The following is a 20,831-nucleotide window of genomic DNA, read 5'->3' on the forward strand; positions in this document are numbered from 1 at the left end:
TCATTGCCTTCTCTATCTTCACAATCATATCCTTTCCTATCTCCCCAATTAATTCCTTATTTTCTCAATAATCACCTTCTCTATATTCCCGATCATTACCTTTGCAATCACTTCTCTATCTTTTCGATCATTACCTTCCCAATCTGTCAGATCCCATCCCTATTTTCCAAACCATTATTCCCTTTATCTTCCCAATCACGTCCCATCTATAATGTTACCAAATATTGACAATCGCTTCCCTATTTTCCCAGTCTTTCCTATCACAGTATGCAGAGTGCTCAATGAGCTATGGAAGTCACCATCTTGTAGTTTCCACCCAGCCCAATGGTCATGGGACCACCTAGTGTTGTGGAACCACATGAGATGCTGGACCTTGGAGAACCCTCTTTTTCTACCATGTCTGCAGTATTATAATTTTATTAAAACGCCATGTTTCATTTTTCTAAAGGCTCTGGCCACAGAAAGTGAGCGCCATATGGCCAGATATAGCCTTTAATTTCCTCCTCCAATTTTTATGGAATGTTTTTAAAAGGTTACGAAGCCAAAGTTCTCATGTGACTCCCGTTAAATCTGCCGCATCAAAAGATACAAAGTGACATGGCAGCTGTAAACGTCTGCGCAAGATGTCTGAAAGTGAGCTAATGTTTTGTGATAGCGGTTTTATTGAACATCTGTGCTAATAAAACCCGGATGCCATATGCGCCAAGAACTGAAAACTTCCTAACAGTCACGTAAATAAGATGAAGACATTCCAAATATTTTGTCATATGGAAATCAATAAAAAAAAGAATGTTTTTGTATCATTTTAATTAATGGTGAGAAGGGACAGAAAATAATCCTTACGACTTGCGAGGGAGACGCGGCTGTCAGCTCGAGACTAGGTCAATACTACATAATTAGGAGTAGATGAAGCAAAGCCGGAAAAAAGTTGATGGAATAAACTTTGTCCCCGTAGAGACATCTTAAAAAGAGCAACTGCTTCAAGAAACTGTAGAGATAGAGCGAGATTCTTCTATTTTAGCCCTGTGTACAGATGGACCAAAGTTCAACCTAACAGGCAGCAAGTTAAACTGTTGCAGCAAAATCGAACTTGACAGTGTCAATGGATTTTGATGGCTGTTTTTGTTGGATTTCAAGAGAATTTACCACCAATTTTGTAATTTATTTCTTAAAACTGGATAGTGATAGCTATCACTTTTTCTCCTCAACAATGGGAAGGAACTCAGAGTTAACTTGATGGCAATGGATGGAGTCCGTGAGTCTCCATACATCACACTGAAAAGTTTTCTTTGGTCTGGTTGAGCTCATGAAGTCCCCACGATTATTCTCAGTCACTGACCGATAGAGCTACTGTTTGGAGAAATTTCCAGGTATTTGTTCATTTCTATGACTAAAAATCAGGACTTGTGACTGCTACAAGATGTTATATGGATAATGGTGAATGGTTGTCAGTGATGGCCGCCCACAAGGTTTGGTTCTAGATCAGAACCAGAACTAGAAGACTAGGGATGAGCGATCGGGATCGGGAAAGAGGAATATATCCTTGGCTATAGAGGAAATTTCACGAACGGGGTCAGCTGGAAAATAATCGGAAATCAGATTTTGAAATCTCAAGATCGGCTCAACCCTAAAAGTGACTTTTCCCATAGAGAAGCATTGACTAGGGTTGAGAAATTGGGGTCGGGAAAGATCGGATCCCGATGGGCGATCAAGCAAATTTCACGATCAGGATCGGATGGAAAATGATCATAAATCTGATTTTAAAATCGATCCTGAAATCTCAAGATCGGCTCAACCCTAAAAGTTACTTTTCCCATAGAGAAGCATTGACTAGGGTTGAGCAATTGGGATCGGGAAAGATCCAATCCCGATCGGCGATTGAGCAAATTTCAGGATCAGGATTGGATGGAAAATGATCGTAAATCTGATTTTAAAATCGATCCTGAAATCTCAAGATCGGCTCAATCCTATAGAAGATCTATTCTTATCTCTGAAGTCTCCGGATTCAACCTGAATTTTCCGAATGATTTGGGATATACTTATCTTGCCTCACTTCTGAGAATCTGGGTTTGACCCAACATCATGAAGTTGGCACAACTCACTTGACCACTGAGGCCTACTCAGAGACCTCAACAGTGACCCCAGGGTGCATGGCATCAGCCAGAGGCCAGAAGAGGCCTGAAGATAATGCCAGGGGATTGCCAGATTCCAAGTAGTGGTGAGGCAAGATGAGTATAACAGTTTTTATTTTTACTCACTTTTCTGTGCCTTCCCTTATTATTCTCTTGGGTCTGAGGAGACCCAAATATAACAATAGCACTTTCCATTCATGTCGAACAAATTTGGCCTGAAATGAAATTCTGGACTGAACCTTGAGAATATTTGAAGGAACAAGTCTTGCCTATCTCTAGTTTTCCCCTATGGGCTCTTGCAGCTTCTTCTACACTCTCCTTGCTTCTTCTTCAATGTCACCCCAGAGGAACCGCTGAGGCCTGTAATTGGGCAACAGCAGTCAAGTGGGGGCCACTACATCAGGGCAACAACTCAAGAGTATAGTAATAACAATGCTGGTTCAGTATGACGTTGGACAAGGTACCACAAGAGCCCACAGGTACAGGGAAAGCTGAGGAAATTTGAGTATATTCCCTGGGTCCCATATAACTTTACTATGGGGTCTGAAGAGACCACAGAATATAAATATAGTTTGTAGGTGGAACCCAACATTTTTGGAAAATTTGTAATAAACCTGGTTCATTATGAACCAAATTTGCCAATTCTCCAATGGCAGCAGACGCTATTACCCGTATATTCTTCCTCGTCATAGTGTTTATTAGTAAACATGTCAACTTTGTATCTTCGAGACTCACATAACACTGTCAAGTATCTTCATCTATAAGGTAGCACCATTCAAAGTAAATAATAGACTTTAATGAGGAGGTGAAAGAAAAGGACACAAAAATCACAATAATAACACTGAATAATTCATAAGTGTCTTATAACACAACAAACCTGTCAATACTCTTGATGGTTTCCTTACAATCTTCCATCTTAGGTGTAAAACCTGGAGAGTGTTATTCATCTCTTTTCCCCCAGGGTGCTGCGGTTGGTTTTAGTGTGAATGGCTCACAAAAAGCATTTTAGTGTTTTTGAATTGAGATGATCTCGAGGGGGATCCGCAACCGGCGACAGCGATGAAGCCCTAGTTTTTGTTACATTTATGGCCTAAGTCTGGTGAAAGTTTGTATCCCTTTTATTAACTCTGTACTGGTCAACAAGTGAGTTCAAAGGGTCGGTGACTAGTTGCAATATCAATGGGCCCCCGTACAAAATTTGTAACATGATCTAATACTACAGATCCTACCATTTTTCTTGGCTTAAAACATCACGAGATATACATACGGTGTAAGATGAGCAGCTCTGAAAAAAAAACATGATTTTGTGATACTCTGTTGGGAGTTGTTTGTATTACATGTGGCCACCCGGTGGCTGTGATTTGAATTGCAAGCAGTGAAGTTGTTTTTTTTTTGTTTTTTTTAACATGTTAAATCTATATAGTGAGAAATTGGATTCTTCCAGTCCTCCATTGTGCAATAGACAACTCTTTCAAGTCCCTTGTGCTATATAGGATACTACGTGCTACCTGTAAATGAGGCTCATTACGTAACTGTTATAAAGGGCAAATCCTTGCACACTTGTTGCCACCTCTTTAGTCATCCTCTGCATAGGTACAGAAGGAAACTCACCCCTGTTCTTTATTTAGTTTCAGGTCCCCAGGGGAGAGACTTGCTTCAATCAGTTAAGGGAAATCCCATGCGTTAGTGTTGGGTGAACCAGTTTGTAATGAGCCAGTATCCAAAAAATTTAAGTCCTAGAGAAACTGAAATTTTTGGGGTTCACCTCGCTTAAATACAGTGAAGTGGCAGCCACCATCCTGTCCATTTTAGGCTGCATTTACTTACCCTATCTGGCAGGGGTGAACCTTCCTTTTTCGCCACCCGAGGCGGACGATAGAAAGCCACCCCCCCCCCCCGGGAGGAGGGGGTGGAGCAAAGGGGGCGTGGCTTAGCAGCGTTCACAGCCAGAGAGCAGGCAAGGAGAGGACCTGCGCTCTGCCTGAGAGTGAGGGGAGGCGGCTGGAGCAGCACTGCTCCAGCGGCCTCCTGAATCCACCACTCGGTGCTAAGTAAGTCCAGGACAACTTGTCCTGGACTGGCTTAGGTAAGCAAAAATGCCGCCCTCCCTGGGGCCCTGGCATAGCGCCGCCTTAAACGGTCACTTCAGGTCGCCTCATGGGAGGTGCAGCGCTGCTTTCTGGGCTCTGCTGCGGCATCTTTTGGCATTCTGGTCTTCTTTCCAAACATCTTTCATCTTCTATAGCATTAAAGCCTGATAATGTTGTAGTCTGCACCCCCAAAATCTCCTGATAATAGTCTCCACCCCCATAACTGCTGATGCCCAAACGAAGGCTACATGTGTGACATGAGAATCAAAGATGATGACAAAAAACTCAAGAAGAAGAGAAAATCTGGAGGATGCTACAGCAGAGCTTCTACTTTTAATCTGGGGCCATGTTCCCCAACCTTTTCAGACTCAGGCCACCCCTGGAGAGAAAAAAAAATTCCGAGGAGACCTCTACCACACATTTTTTTTCCAAAAGACTTCCTAAGAACCCAGATAATATTGCATGAAGGCACGTGGTCACCTTCCCAACCAGATAATTGCAGCCCTAGTGTAGGTTTCCAAGACACCCATGTTGGGAATCACTACTCTGGGGTCTGAAAAGACCCCAGACTATAATAGTGGACTTTACCCTTCATTTCTACACTGGACCATTACTACTATGGCTGAGCCATAAGAATACCCTGTTAACATTTAGGCTTCCTGCAAACACCACTAGAGGGAGCTCAGGAGCATTCTGCATACTATTGGACTACAGGGCAGATTTGCACACTGTGGATCTTTCAGTGGATCCCTTTGCACAAAAATTGCTACAAAAAATTTCTCATAAACACGATGCCAAGAATTTACGTTTTTTTTTTGTTATCCCATCTTTGCTTGCGATATATTGCGCCTTCTGTTCTACTTTTACCTCTCACCTGCTTACAATAACAAATCTTCAGCCTTACCCGATTGACTTATCGTGGCCGTAAACTTCTGCTGCCCTTTCCAAGTCTCATGGACAGTACCATGTGATAGAAGTGACAGGTTTGCCTCTCAGTCAGCGGCAGACAAGGACCATGACACTGTGTTCCTGAGACAGACGGCGGTGTACATGCACCGTGCCACAGGGGACCTCTCGCCGTCCTAGACTGCAATGATTTTCTGTCACCTCCAAGATGATGCTATGAAAATATCGATAGACTTAGGAGGGAAAAAAAAGCCGCGAGTTTCCTATCCCTCTAAGGACACATAGGGCTCCAGCTAATTAAATGGCGCTCTCTCGGGGGATGAAATAATAACATTTCTCTTCTTCGCATTATACCGAGTTTTACATTTTGTTTGGGAAGTTTTTGTATAATCAGGAATAGTCGCGGCGGATCGTGTAATGTTATAGCGTCATTATCCTGCTGGAAATGTGATAGAATTACATTACACTAATATAGGACAATATAATACCGCTAATACACTCACTGACAAAAAATATACCGCCCCCAGAAAGCAATGGCAGATTAGTGCCAAACATCCTGCGGTTATGTCTCAAGCTGATATGTATAATGACTGCAGGTCTGGTCTGGCCACTAGAGGGCGTAAAAGTGTTTCCCCTGCTGCTGTATAAAAAGGATACTTTTGGGTAGTGTACCTCTTGATGGCTATCTATGACTCCACAACATACTCAGATTTTGAAAGGGGACTGTGCGACGCAGGATGACCGTTTAAACAAAATGGCCACCATCTAGACCTAGAGATGAGGAGGTGTTGGAAGTGGCACAATGAAGGCAGACATGGCGTACAGGCTATAGGTGGCCAATGGACCACCAGTACACAGGATTGTTGGATCCACCGACAAACCCAAGCAGCTCCCAGATTCCTTGGGCACCTTGATTATACCTTCTGCCTCCATCCAGAACATTTCCAGGCCCTTAGAAGGCACCATCCGTTACAGCCAGCCATTATCGTCGCCATTTGCAGTGATGTCGTGAACAAGAGACATGGACTGCTTTGGTGGAACCATTTCATCTATCGTAATGGATCCAAGACCTGCTCGGGATCCAATCTTGGTTGGGTTGGAGCATGGAATCCTTGTGATGACCGCTTCAATCCTACCCTTGCTGTGGAGTGACACACTGCCCCCTACTGGTATGGTGATGTGGGAGCCATCAATGGACACTAGTAGTGATACGAGGACACTAACATCTCAGTGATAAGTACAGCACACGTGTTGCGTCTCATGGCATGGGGGGCACTTGGTATGTCTCACCCGATGGAGGTTGTTTCGGCCACCAGTATTCGATTAGACATCTCTATACCTAGAACTATAATGCGGTATCCTCGTCTGTTTTATACATTTCTGTGCATTTTTATTTGATGTGTTTTGTTGCTTAAGATGATCACATATTAGGAAGTCCTTGGGGCAAACTGTCATCAGAAATGTGTACAATGCCGCTCAGACACCTAGTACATACACACGGAGGAATACTAATGCAGATTTTTGTTACCAGGGGAAACTCATATCAGCCTTGAACCTTGACAGTTTTCGCTGTTGCTATGAGGTGACCCTGGAACTAAGTACTTGTGTCAGATGTCCTGGACTCGCTCCAGAGAAGATTCACTGCTGAAAGCAATGCTGTAATAATTGGTGCACAGATACTGCAGGAAAATTGTGACAAAATACACAAAATAGTAATAATTGTAGTGATAATATTATATATGTATCCAGTCCACCATTAACTGAGATTTTTGAAAAAAACAATTCAATACCATATTGTAATACATCTTGCAGATCCAGATATACATTATGTATTATACTCCAGAGCTGCGCTCACTATTCTGCTGGTACAGTCACTGTGTACATACATTACATCACTTATCCTGTATTATACTCCAGAGCTGCGCTCACTATTCTGCTGGTACAGTCACTGTGTACATACATTACATCACTTATCCTGTATTATACTCCAGAGCTGCGCTCACTATTCTGCTGGTGCAGTCACTGTGTACATACATTACATCACTTATCCTGTATTATACTCCAGAGCTGCACTCACTATTCTGCTGGTGCAGTCACTGTGTACATACATTACATTACTTATCCTGTATTATACTCCAGAGCTGCACTCACTATTCTGCTGGTGCAGTCACTGTGTACATACATTACATTACTTATCCTGTACTGATCCTGAGTTACATCCTGTATTATACTCCAGAGCTGCGCTCACTATTCTGCTGGTACAGTCACTGTGTACATAAATTACATTACTTATCCTGTACTGATCCTGAGTTACATCCTGTATTATACTCCAGAGCTGCACTCACTATTCTGCTGGTACAGTCACTGTGTACATACATTACATTACTTGTCCTGTACTGATCCTGAGTTACATCCTGTATTATACTCCAGAGCTGCGCTCACTATTCTGCTGGTGCAGTCACTGTGTACATACATTACATTACTTATCCTGTATTATACTCCAGAGCTGCACTCACTATTCTGCTGGTGCAGTCACTGTGTACATACATTACATTACTTATCCTGTACTGATCCTGAGTTACATCCTGTATTATACTCCAGAGCTGCGCTCACTATTCTGCTGGTACAGTCACTGTGTACATACATTACATCACTTATCCTGTATTATACTCCAGAGCTGCGCTCACTATTCTGCTGGTGCAGTCACTGTGTACATACATTATATTACTTATCTGGTATTATACTCCAGAGCTGCGCTCACTATTCTGCTGGTACAGTCACTGTGTACATACATTACATCACTTATCCTGTATTATACTCCAGAGCTGCACTCACTATTCTGCTGGTGCAGTCACTGTGTACATACATTACATTACTTATCCTGTATTATACTCCAGAGCTGCACTCACTATTCTGCTGGTACAGTCACTGTGTACATACATTACATTACTTATCCTGTATTATACTCCAGAGCTGCGCTCACTATTCTGCTGGTACAGTCACTGTGTACATACATTACATCACTTATCCTGTATTATACTCCAGAGCTGCGCTCACTATTCTGCCGGTACAATCACTGTGTACATACATTACATCACTTATCCTGTATTATACTCCAGAGCTGCACTCACTATTCTGCTGGTGCAGTCACTGTGTACATACATTACATTACTTTTCCTGTATTATACTCCAGAGCTGCGCTCACTATTCTGCTGGTACAGTCACTGTGTACATACATTACATTACTTATCCTGTATTATACTCCAGAGCTGCGCTCACTATTCTGCTGGTACAGTCACTGTGTACATACATTACATTACTTATCCTGTATTATACTCCAGAGCTGCGCTCACTATTCTGCTGGTGCAGTCACTGTATACATACATTACATTACTTATCCTGTATTATACTCCAGAGCTGCGCTCACTATTCTGCTGGTGCAGTCACTGTATACATACATTACATTACTTATCCTGTACTGATCCTGAGTTACATCCTGTATTATACTCCAGAGCTGCGCTCACTATTCTGCTGGTACAGTCACTGTGTACATAAATTACATTACTTATCCTGTACTGATCCTGAGTTACATCCTGTATTATACTCCAGAGCTGCACTCACTATTCTGCTGGTACAGTCACTGTGTACATACATTACATTACTTGTCCTGTACTGATCCTGAGTTACATCCTGTATTATACTCCAGAGCTGCGCTCACTATTCTGCTGGTGCAGTCACTGTGTACATACATTACATTACTTATCCTGTATTATACTCCAGAGCTGCACTCACTATTCTGCTGGTGCAGTCACTGTGTACATACATTACATTACTTATCCTGTACTGATCCTGAGTTACATCCTGTATTATACTCCAGAGCTGCGCTCACTATTCTGCTGGTACAGTCACTGTGTACATACATTACATCACTTATCCTGTATTATACTCCAGAGCTGCGCTCACTATTCTGCTGGTGCAGTCACTGTGTACATACATTATATTACTTATCTGGTATTATACTCCAGAGCTGCGCTCACTATTCTGCTGGTACAGTCACTGTGTACATACATTACATCACTTATCCTGTATTATACTCCAGAGCTGCACTCACTATTCTGCTGGTGCAGTCACTGTGTACATACATTACATTACTTATCCTGTATTATACTCCAGAGCTGCACTCACTATTCTGCTGGTACAGTCACTGTGTACATACATTACATTACTTATCCTGTATTATACTCCAGAGCTGCGCTCACTATTCTGCTGGTACAGTCACTGTGTACATACATTACATCACTTATCCTGTATTATACTCCAGAGCTGCACTCACTATTCTGCTGGTGCAGTCACTGTGTACATACATTACATTACTTATCCTGTATTATACTCCAGAGCTGCACTCACTAATCTGCTGGTACAGTCACTGTGTACATACATTACATTACTTATCCTGTATTATACTCCAGAGCTGCGCTCACTATTCTGCTGGTACAGTCACTGTGTACATACATTACATTACTTATCCTGTATTATACTCCAGAGCTGCGCTCACTATTCTGCTGGTACAGTCACTGTGTACATACATTACATTACTTATCCTGTATTATACTCCAGAGCTGCGCTCACTATTCTGCCGGTACAATCACTGTGTACATACATTACATCACTTATCCTGTATTATACTCCAGAGCTGCGCTCACTATTCTGCCGGTGCAGTCACTGTGTACATACATTACATCACTTTTCCTGTATTATACTCCAGAGCTGCGCTCACTATTCTGCTGGTACAGTCACTGTGTACATACATTACATTACTTATCCTGTATTATACTCCAGAGCTGCGCTCACTATTCTGCTGGTGCAGTCACTGTGTACATACATTACATCACTTATCCTGTATTATACTCCAGAGCTGCACTCACTATTCTGCTGGTGCAGTCACTGTGTACATACATTACATTACTTTTCCTGTATTATACTCCAGAGCTGCGCTCACTATTCTGCTGGTGCAGTCACTGTGTACATACATTACATCACTTATCCTGTATTATACTCCAGAGCTGCACTCACTATTCTGCTGGTGCAGTCACTGTGTACATACATTACATCACTTATCCTGTATTATACTCCAGAGCTGCACTCACTATTCTGCTGGTACAGTCACTGTGTACATACATTACATTACTTATCCTGTATTATACTCCAGAGCTGCGCTCACTATTCTGCTGGTACAGTCACTGTGTACATACATTACATCACTTATCCTGTATTATACTCCAGAGCTGCGCTCACTATTCTGCCGGTACAATCACTGTGTACATACATTACATCACTTATCCTGTATTATACTCCAGAGCTGCACTCACTATTCTGCTGGTACAGTCACTGTGTACATACATTACATTACTTATCCTGTATTATACTCCAGAGCTGCGCTCACTATTCTGCCGGTACAATCACTGTGTACATACATTACATTACTTTTCCTGTATTATACTCCAGAGCTGCTCTCACTATTCTGCTGGTGTACATACATTACATTACTGATTCCCTATAACATATAAACAGTACAATGAATATATCAAAGTAAAAAACATTCAACATCTGAAGCCTTTTCCACATTTTTCACTTCATTTTTTTTCAGATTCTAGACTTACAACTTTATCCTGTTTGTTTGTGATTATAATTTCACTGTAATTTAATTAACCATTTCTGATTTTTTTTTTTCAAAGCTTTTCATAAAAAAAAATAAAAAACGGGGCTTCGTCACCAAGTATAATAAAACGCCAACACCAAAGTATCATCCAAGCATTGCTTGACCTTGCATCAAGTCTCTCACCAAAGGGATTAGCAAATGCCCCATTTTCCAAAGCTTCTTCCATTACTTTGATGAGCAATTAAAATGCTAATTAAAAAACAATCCGAAAGTCAATACTCAGAAGGTTATGATATAATAGGATCTCATGCACTTACTGCTGTTGGAAAGAGCTGGGAAGGTCACGCTACATGGTAGACGATAGCAAAGTCTTGTAGAATTTACTTGCCAATGACTTAGATCTTCGGCAAGGTCCGCTCATCTGTTGATTAATTGCGGGTTTCGAGACTTTGCCTCCCTTTGATTGTTATGATCTCCGATTTCTTTGAAGTCAACTTAATCAATAGTTGGTGGTAACCTCCTCCGAGCAGAAAGACGGCTAATGAACGGGCGGTTTACAGTAATTAAATTTCTTTGCAAAATTTAGAACTATTTCAGGAATATTCGACTCTTAGCAATACGGAATTGTGGAATGATATGATGGATGCAGATGTAGCAAAATTTAACTTGATGATAATTCTTATTGATCCAGTCCGATCTCTTATCCTGCTCAGTGCCCTGAGTACAATACTAGAATTGGTCACTTGAATTTCATGAAAAATAACAATTTTATATGTATCATGGATGGACCGTCATGGATGCGCGTAGGAGGATCTTCTTCTTGGTTCATTCCTCTGCCTAGCAACAGTGATATTACCAGTACTGTCTGGTCACCTTCTGAGTTTTGGAGCTTGGCTTTGTACTGCACATGCGCGTCTCAAGTCACACTAAGCACAGAAGCAGAAGAGGCAGCATGGATAATATCTGTTTGTAGAATGCTGTGTTGCGCATGCGCAAAGATGAACACCTGGCAGCACTGTTTCTATCAATGCTATCAGCAGCAAGTTAAACTGTCTGTACTTGTATTGTAGACAGTGCCGCACCTCCCATGAGGCGACCTGAAGCAAGCGCTTCAGGCGGCGCTATGCCAGGGCCCCAGGGAGGGCGGCATTTTTGCTAATCTAAGCCAGTCCAGGACAAGCTGTCCTGGACTGGCTTAGCACGGAGTGGTGGATTGGGGAGGCCACTGGAGCAGCGCTGCTCCAGCAGCCTCCCCGCACGCTCAGGCAGAACGCAGGCAGTCTCCGGGCCTGCTCTCTGCCCGCGAACGGCGCTAAGCCCCACCCCTCCGCTAAGCCACGCCCCTCCGCTAAGCCACGCTTCCGCTCCGCCCCCTCCCCTAGCGGGGGGGGGGGGGCGGCTTTCTGCACTTCGCCTCGGGCGTCGAAAGCGGCAGGTTCACTCCTGATTGTAGAGATGTAGCAAAGTTCAACATAACATTTAGGCAGGGCCCCCACGGCTCAGAATCACTGCGATTGGGCCACCGGCTTTCCCGTAGATATAATTGTAACAGAAAGTCCCGTGGAGGAAAAATCTGTGAACTTTCTGTTCAAAGCGCTGCAGGAAGAACCGCAATGTGTTCACACCACGGTTTTTTCCATAGCGCTTTAGCGCAGCGTTTCTGGTCCGTGGGGCTCTAGCCTTAAAGGGGTTTTCCAGGCAAAAAATGTTTGTTTTTTTTAAAGTGTCTACTAGTGCTATTAATGGGTTAAAAATTCCACCCAAATACCTTTTATCATTTTTGAGTGATTTCTGGGTGTCTCTGGGAGCCCCTGGTGTCTCCTGCTTTTGTTTACAAGCTTCTGCTTCCTGCTATGTAACTTGCTTACTAACCCTCTCACCTTACCCCCTCCTTCCTCACTCCCCCTCCTATACACCCCTCCCTGTCTCTCTAGCTATCCCGCCCTTCCCTACCTACTCAGCAGAATCCCTGACCCATATTATATACTTACCCTCCATGCGTCTTCATGTAAAATAGCCCCTCCTCCTCCTGTACTGTCTTTGCAAGCTTTTCGCCTCCAGTGATGATCCACTTCTACTGCGCATGCGTAGAGGCTGAAGAAGAGGAGAACATTATACAGCCTGCAGAATCAATACAGAGGGAAGAGCTGTCTCACTGGAAGAAGCCTGGAGGGTAAGTACTGCATAATGGAGTGGATGTGGGTGGGGAGTAGTGGTGACGATCTGTTTCCAGAAATGGGGAAATGGATCATCACCGGATAATCAGAAAATGTCCCTGGATGGGGGGGTCACATGACCGCCCCAGGGGTATGGGTAAATATACATTTAATCTTATTTAGAAAGCAGGAGGGTCAAGTGTGCTTAGATTAGTGTAGGGGTTTCATATTATCCTGGACAACCCCTTTAAGATAAGTGTACAGTTGCATCAAACTTTAACTTGACTGTTTTGATGGCTTTTGTACTTTGCTACAGTTATAGCTTTCATTGTTAAACTGAATGTCCAAAGGTTGGGGGATGAATATCCGATTACTGGGGGGACGATCCTTCCCAGCATGGAGGGGAAGACAGGACTCATAGGCTTTCTCGTGGGGGGAAGAGGGCTCAGAGGTGTTCCGGCTCCAATCGAACCACTTTTTGCATGTAGTTATATTATAGCAAGCTATATATCCCATCTGGTTAGTGCCTCCTTAGATATGAGACCTGATACATCTGATTTAAGGGCATCTTTTGTCAGACATTGCCCCCCCCCCCTCCTTTATAAGGCAATGACCCTTGAGACACACAATGGTCTTCATTGACATTGGTTACCCCATCTAGTCTAAAAAAAATCAATGTAATCCCTTAAATCCCTTGTTGTTAACTTCTAGCCATTTGCATCCCGGTAACATTGTAATTTCTCGCTCCCACTGTCCTTCCTTTAAGGACTTTTCTGAAATTCATTAACAAGCTTCTATGCAAATCCCCGATGAGGAGACGGGTCAGGTCTTTGCTCTTGGACTCTGCGTTTGCAGCCTAGACCCTCAAAAAAGAGAAATATTTGAATGTAATAGCCAGAAATTAGACGTATTCCTCAAGATAAAATCTGGAATCTGTAACATTTGCAGAGACGGCCCCAAGGCGTATGTTTAAAGCATAAGATATCATTGATGTTAATTTTCATACATTTTATGCAGAAACAAAGAACAGAGAGAACTGAAAGTTACATTAGTAAAGCGTGTGATATCACAAATTCCTCAAAATGTGAACTGAAAGTTGGAGACGTCTGGAGATTCTTTTGTCTTTTGCATTATGTAATATTTCCTATCACTTATACTGACTAGTGCTTGCAAATTTCGGATCCCTGTTTGGAGATTGTCATCTCTCGTGTTGGTCTTATCCCCATGAGAGTCGCTATCTAAGTTATCAGACACTTAGCCGCCTGCAATGAAAACAGCGACACGGTTGTCCTCAAGTCTTGAGTAGAGATGAGAGGACTAGATTGTAATAAGCCAAGCTCATTACAATTTTGCAAAAAATTTGGGGTTTGGAGGAACCCAAGACTTTTAGGGTTTGCCAACCACGAATCATCATTATATTTGGAGGACTCTTCAGATTTGGCGCATGATGTAATTTGCTATATCTGTAAGTCATCCTATTACTAGACTGGTAAGTCTTTAGGTCATCCTATTACCAGTTTGGTGATCTGTAAGTCTTCCTATTACCAGTCTACTAAGTCTATGAGCCCAGTCCAGTGATTGGTAAGGCTATGTGTCATCCTATTACCAGTCCGGTGATCGGTAAGTCATCCTATTACCAGTCCACTAAGTCTATGAGTCCAGTCCTGTGATCGGTAAGTCATCCTATTACCAGTCTGCTGAGTTTATGAATCCAGTCCGGTGATCGGTAAGGCTATGTGTCATCCTATTACCAGTCCGGTGATCTGTAAGTCATCCTATTACCATTCCACTAAGTATATGACTCATCTTGTTACCAGTCCGGTGATGTGTAAGTCATCCTATTACCAGTCTGTTAAGTCTATTAGTCCAGTCCGGTGATCTGTAAGTTATCCTATTACCAGTCCATTAAGTCTATGAGTCATGTCCTGTGATCGGTAAGTCATCCTATTACCAGTCTGCTAAGTTTATTAATCCAGTTCGGTGATCGGTAAGGCTATGTGTCATCCTATTACCAGTCCGCTAAGTTTATGAGTTCAGTACGGTCTTTAAGTCATCCTATTACCAGTTCGGTGATTTTGAAGTCATCCTATTACCAGTTCGGTGATTTTGAAGTCATCCTATTACCCGTTCGGTGATTTTTAAGTCATCCTATTACCAGCCCACTAAGTCTATGACTCATCTTGTTACCAGTCCAGTGATCTGTAAGTCATCCTATTACCAGTCCGATAAGTTTATGAGTTCAGTACGGTCTTTAAGTCATCCTATTACCAGTCCACTAAGTCTATAAGTCATCCTATTACCAGTTTGGTGATTTTTTAAGTCATCCTATTACCAGTCCACTAAGTCTATGACTCATCTTGTTACCAGTCCAGTGATCTGTAAGTCATCCTATTACCAGTCCGATAAGTTTATGAGTTCAGTACGGTCTTTAAGTCATCCTATTACCAGTCCACTAAGTCTATAAGTCATCCTATTACCAGTTTGGTGATTTTTTAAGTCATCCTATTACCAGTCAACTAAGTCTATGACTCATCTTGTTACCAGTCCGGTGATCTGTAAGTCATCCTATTACCAGTCCATTAAGTCTATGAGTCATGTCCTTTGATTGGTAAGTCATCCTATTACCAGTCTGCTAAGTTTATTAATCCAGTTCGGTGATCGGTAAGGCTATGTGTCATCCTATTATCAGTCTGGTAAGTCTTTAAGTCATCCTATTACCAGTCCACTAAGTCTATGACTCATCTTGTTACTAGTCCAGTGATCTGTAAGTCATCCTATTACCAGTCTGCTAAGTGTATGAGTCCATTCCGGTGATCGGTAAGGCTATGTTTCTTCCTATTCAGTCTGGTAAGTCTTTAAGTTATCCTATTACCAGTCCACTAAGTCTATAAGTTATCCTATTACCAGTCTGGGAGGTTTATGAATATTATTAGTCTGGTAAGTCTATGAGTCCCCTATTACCAGTCCACTAAGTCTATAAGTCATTATATTACCAATCCACCAGTCTATGAGTCCCCCTATTACCAGTCTGCTAAGTCTATGAGTCAAGACTATTGATTTCTAAGTTATCCTAAAACCAGACCAGTAAGTCTATGAGTCTAGTCTGGTGATCTATAAGCCATCCTATTACCAGATCGGTAAGTCTACGAGTCATCCTATTACCAACCTGGCGATCTGTATGATTTCAGCACTGTTCACACACAATAAACTCCACCACTGATATCCTCTACCTATTAGAAGTCTTATAACCACAATTAGGAGCGAGGCTCGGGGGCCGCGTTGCGAATGCATCTTCTCATTCAATTAAATGAGCCGGAGTTATAAATAATGAATAAATCCGCCATCTCTCTGTAATAAATCAAGGCCACATAATCTTGTTTTCGTTTCCGACTTTCATTATTGCTCCGGACTTTCATGTCTTGATCTTTGATGCTGAATCTGGTAAATTACATTAGTATTGTCAGGCGGCATCATTGCATATTGATCGGCATTGATTGACTTTGCGGAGGTTTTAATTAAGACTGTACAAACTGTTCTGTATTGTTTTCGCCATGACGGTATTATTGCTGATTTACATATTTGTTTATCTAAACTCAATTAGGTCCGGAAATAAAGTTTTGGCTGGAGGGGGTAGTGTGCATGGTTGTAACCCATCTCCATGGAAGCTGCGACAAGGAAGTCTATGAAACCAAAGAAGTCTATGGAGCCAAAGAAGTCTATGGAGCCAAAGAAGTCTATGGAGCCATAGACATAGCCATATTGTGTGGGGTTTTTCCACATGGGGTAGGAGATAGATGTTGAGATTTTGAAATTAGGGCTCTGCGGGGGCCGGATCATCACATCCAGGACTCCTCCCCCAAAGGGCAAATATTGATGGGATGGGGTTTCCCTTTATTTTATAATTTCCAAAACAAAAATGCAAGACTGTTAACCCTTCCATTTCTGAATGCCTTCTTACTTTGCGGAATTTTTTTCCTCCCCATATGGTAACACTTATCGTTACAATGTAGAGACCGTCAGATAAGGAGTATTTTTCATCTGTGACTGGACTGTTCCTATAAGATGTGACAGTCTCGATAAGTGCAAGCTAAAGACTTTGCAAAGTTCCTGAAGTCACAGGTGTAATGGCTGCGCGCTATTTAGAGCCATCGAAACCTTTTCATGTTCCGATGGTTATTTTCCTTTAAATGTCTCCCGGCTTCGCACACGTATGATAATGGAACGTAACAATCTCGCTTCTTCACTTCTACTTTAGGAACTTACATCAAAGGAAGCAAGATAATTGTGACAATTCCCCTTTGTGGCAACACAAATCAAAGCAACAAAAGTAACAGACAAAACACTTGAGGGAATAGTATCCGCCGAATGTGAGCGCGGTAATGCTGCGTACAACACACCCCATGGATCTCTCGGTCTTATCTACGGAAGTGTCTCTGCTGCAGTACAAATCAATCCATCGCAAGACAGAACAGATGGGAGATAACCAAAGATTGTAATAGAAAGTAGATTCTGACCTTGGATACAAGTAATTGTACGGTTAACTCTTGACGCTCTGTGTGGCTACAAGAGACGTCGGTATCGGGTCACTAAGACGTCTTCCACTATGAACTGGTTCATGGTGCAATAGACCTTGTATGAACCTTAAAGGGGATGGAAGCTGCTGCAGTGGATGGGGAGTGGCTGCAAGTTACTCCCGTTCAAGGCAGTGCTGCAGTTCCTGGACCTACCACTATACAGTGGATGGAGCTGCTGAGCCGCTCCTATTACTTGAGTAGCTTGTGTGCACGGACATATTGGGAAAAAGTTTGGGCCAGGTGGAGAAGGAAATATAAATGAAGGTAAACTGTATGGCTGAGACACAGCCAATGAATGTGAGAAGTGGCACAGGTGAGCCCAAACTGAGCACTAGGACTCGTGAGCCTTTAGTTACGACTCCGGTGGTTATGCCCTGACAAATCTCATGACAGCAGAGTGTCCACCAGTGGCCAAGCTTGGTCCTGGTCATCAACTCCTATTCAAGTGAATGGGAACTGAGCTGCAATAGCACAGCGTGACCACTACGCAGTGTGTGGCGCTGTGCAGATATGGAATTCTCAGCCACCTTTGCATCCATATACAGTCCAATGGAAGTTGTTACTCTAATGCATCTAAACAACCAAATCAAGGGTTATGCCCTTCCATCATCTGAACAATATGTAAAAAAAAAAATCCTAAAATAATACATGACTACAATATCTGACTATGCAGTGGTTGGTTGTAGTCTGTAACCATGGTCTTTATAAGAAATGGATACAATTTTTTAGCAATATGTATCCATTTTTAATAGAGCAATTTTGTCTCTATCATCTCCCCCCATCCCATTCCTAATCCCTAGACTATGATTATAGATAATCTATACTCAAACGCGGCAGGAAAATTTTTACTCCACGTTTCGTCAGTAAATATTGCACCGGTAAATATAAACTGTTGTATAAGGGGTGAGACGGCTCCCTATAGATCACCCGGCCGCATTGTGTAATTCACTCTGTCGGAAATTACTGCGAGAATATAGGAATAAATAGAGATGTAGGGCCGAGAAGGTCAAGATATGAGACAATTATTTCACTGTGTACTGCAACGAAACGTCTAAGGTGCCTATTAAGGTGAAATATGGTGTAATGGACTCAGGGCTGTAATGAACTTATGCTAAAGGCTTCACGGGCTTCACGGGCGCAATAAATTAAAAAAATTCTACTTAGAGTTTCGACAGCTATGTTGCATCATGGGCAGATAGTATCATGGGGAGCAAGGATATACACGTACTATGTTCTTCCTTGCCTTCTGTCTTCGCTTTACATATCCTGAGATGTATATCACCCAATACTGAGCTTTACATGAAAAAGCCTAATTTCTTGATACTTTGTCAGGAGATGTCTATCCTATCCAAGTCTCAGTATAGCCACCCAGTGGTTGTAATGGGAATTGCAGCCATTCAAAGGTTGTACCAGGATAGAAAAAACTGCTTACAACCTTCCAGAAACGGCACCACACGTTGGTTATGTCCGGTATTGCAGCTCAGTTCTATAACATACCCAGGGGTGTAAGTAGGAATGGTGGGACACCAAGGCGAACATTTGTGCCCTCACCTCTCCAACCATCCAGTCATTATACTTGAGGGTATGATAGCAGTGTATTTGGGGTTTGCGGGCCCGCAGCTTTACTTATTGATCCCCCTCCGCAGGAGAGGAAGCGCCGGTGGCCATGAGCAGGAGCCAGGATCGGTAAGTAAATAGGGCCGTTACCTGCTGGAGTAACTCTATTAAAAAAAGAAAACATTGGGGGTCCGCCCGGCCCCTTAATGTCCCGGGTCCTAATGGCCATGGTAGATATGCCCCTGAACATACCCAATCTATGGATAGGTGTGATGCTCTACGTGGAAGACACAAATAATCCATCAAAAGTACTTGATCCCACCACCACAAAATACAACTCTTTGCATCCTCCCTTGACTAATTCAGGCTCGGTTGAAATTTTTTCTCTAGCTCCCACCATTCCATCATTAGTTTCAGCACCTAATATGCTAATTAACCTAAGATGGCAAGTAGAGAGCTTAATTAGTATATTGGGTTCTGAAACTAACATCACTGATTGCTCAGGAATGGCGGGGGCTAGAGAAAAAATGCCAACTGTGCCAGAAGGATGCAAAAAGTTGGAATCGGTGGGGGTGGAGTAAGGGTCTCTTTAAACCTGGATATTCTCAATACAATATATTTCATTGTTAAAGGCATTAGAATATATTTATCTATATTACATTCATCTGTCTCCTGACTGCCAATCTGTCCACATCCAGCTGTTGTCGATTGAAAATTTCTGCTGATCATTTGCATGATATTAAACTAGATGGGTCTTCACCTTCCTGACATGTCTGGAGCATTCATCCGAGTGCACATCACTGATCATTATCCATCTGGAGACTCAACCATATTAAAGTGAATGTCCAATTTATCCTAATAGGTGCTAAATCTTGTACTGATTTCTATCATATATCTTTATGTCATTCTGTTCTCTGTTTGTCCGATACAGAACTCCAAATCCTCTGCATAGAATTAGGGATAAATGATAACATTTAGGCTGCTTGTAGCCACCACTAGGTGGCGCTTAGGATCTTGCAATAAACACTAAATAAAATCCAATACAATCTAAGCTCCTGAGCTCCACCTTGTGGTGGCTGGGAGTGCCTAGAATTTTATTAGTCAAATCTGTATTTATGATGATGATTAATGGTTTATTAATAGTCTCGAACAGAACTTTTTTTTTTCCCATATGAGATCTAAGGGATCTACTTTGTGTCGAATGTGAGTCAGGTGATCGCTCAAAAGACCTGGGACAAGTACGGTCAATCATACAGAGGACAACTTAGTCTCATTATATAAAGCATATGACTCTTGAACAAAATGTAATGCACTTTAATTAAAAATGTAGCTGCTTTCTGCCCCCCCAAAACTCTCTAAAGTTCCTGCCACTAGGTGTCTCCCTTCTAGCTAATTTTCAGTTCTCTCCTTTGTTACCAAGGGAAAACATCCCTAGATGTGAAAACATAAACAAGATGGATAAGAGTAAAGTGAGAGCGAGGAGTTTTTCCTCTTCACACAGTGAATGCAGAGGGGAGGGGTTGATTCTCCTCATAGACTACCACACATATCTGCAAACTGCTCCGTGCAAAGAACTGAAGATTTTGCAAATCTCACAGCTTACAATGTAAGAAAAGTCTTGTATGTACGTATATCTACTTCGGGCTGCTCATTTAGTTATAGATGGAATATTATTCACAGACAGGAAGAAGTTTTCCAGAATATGCTTATAGGTTGTTTTTTTTTTTTTTTTTTTTTTTTTTCCTTGAGCTTTATCT

At 42.2% G+C, this 20,831-nt stretch overlaps 1 protein-coding gene across 3 annotated transcripts in view; it reads right to left on the reverse strand.

The window, feature by feature from the left end:
• Nucleotides 1-20,831, reverse strand: part of LRRC4C (leucine rich repeat containing 4C) — a 587,320-nt gene that overhangs the window by 388,182 nt on the left and 178,307 nt on the right. The window lies entirely within an intron of this gene.

The sequence above is a fragment of the Leptodactylus fuscus genome, chromosome 7 (genome assembly GCF_031893055.1).
Source record: "Leptodactylus fuscus isolate aLepFus1 chromosome 7, aLepFus1.hap2, whole genome shotgun sequence".
Lineage (NCBI taxonomy): Eukaryota > Metazoa > Chordata > Amphibia > Anura > Leptodactylidae > Leptodactylus > Leptodactylus fuscus.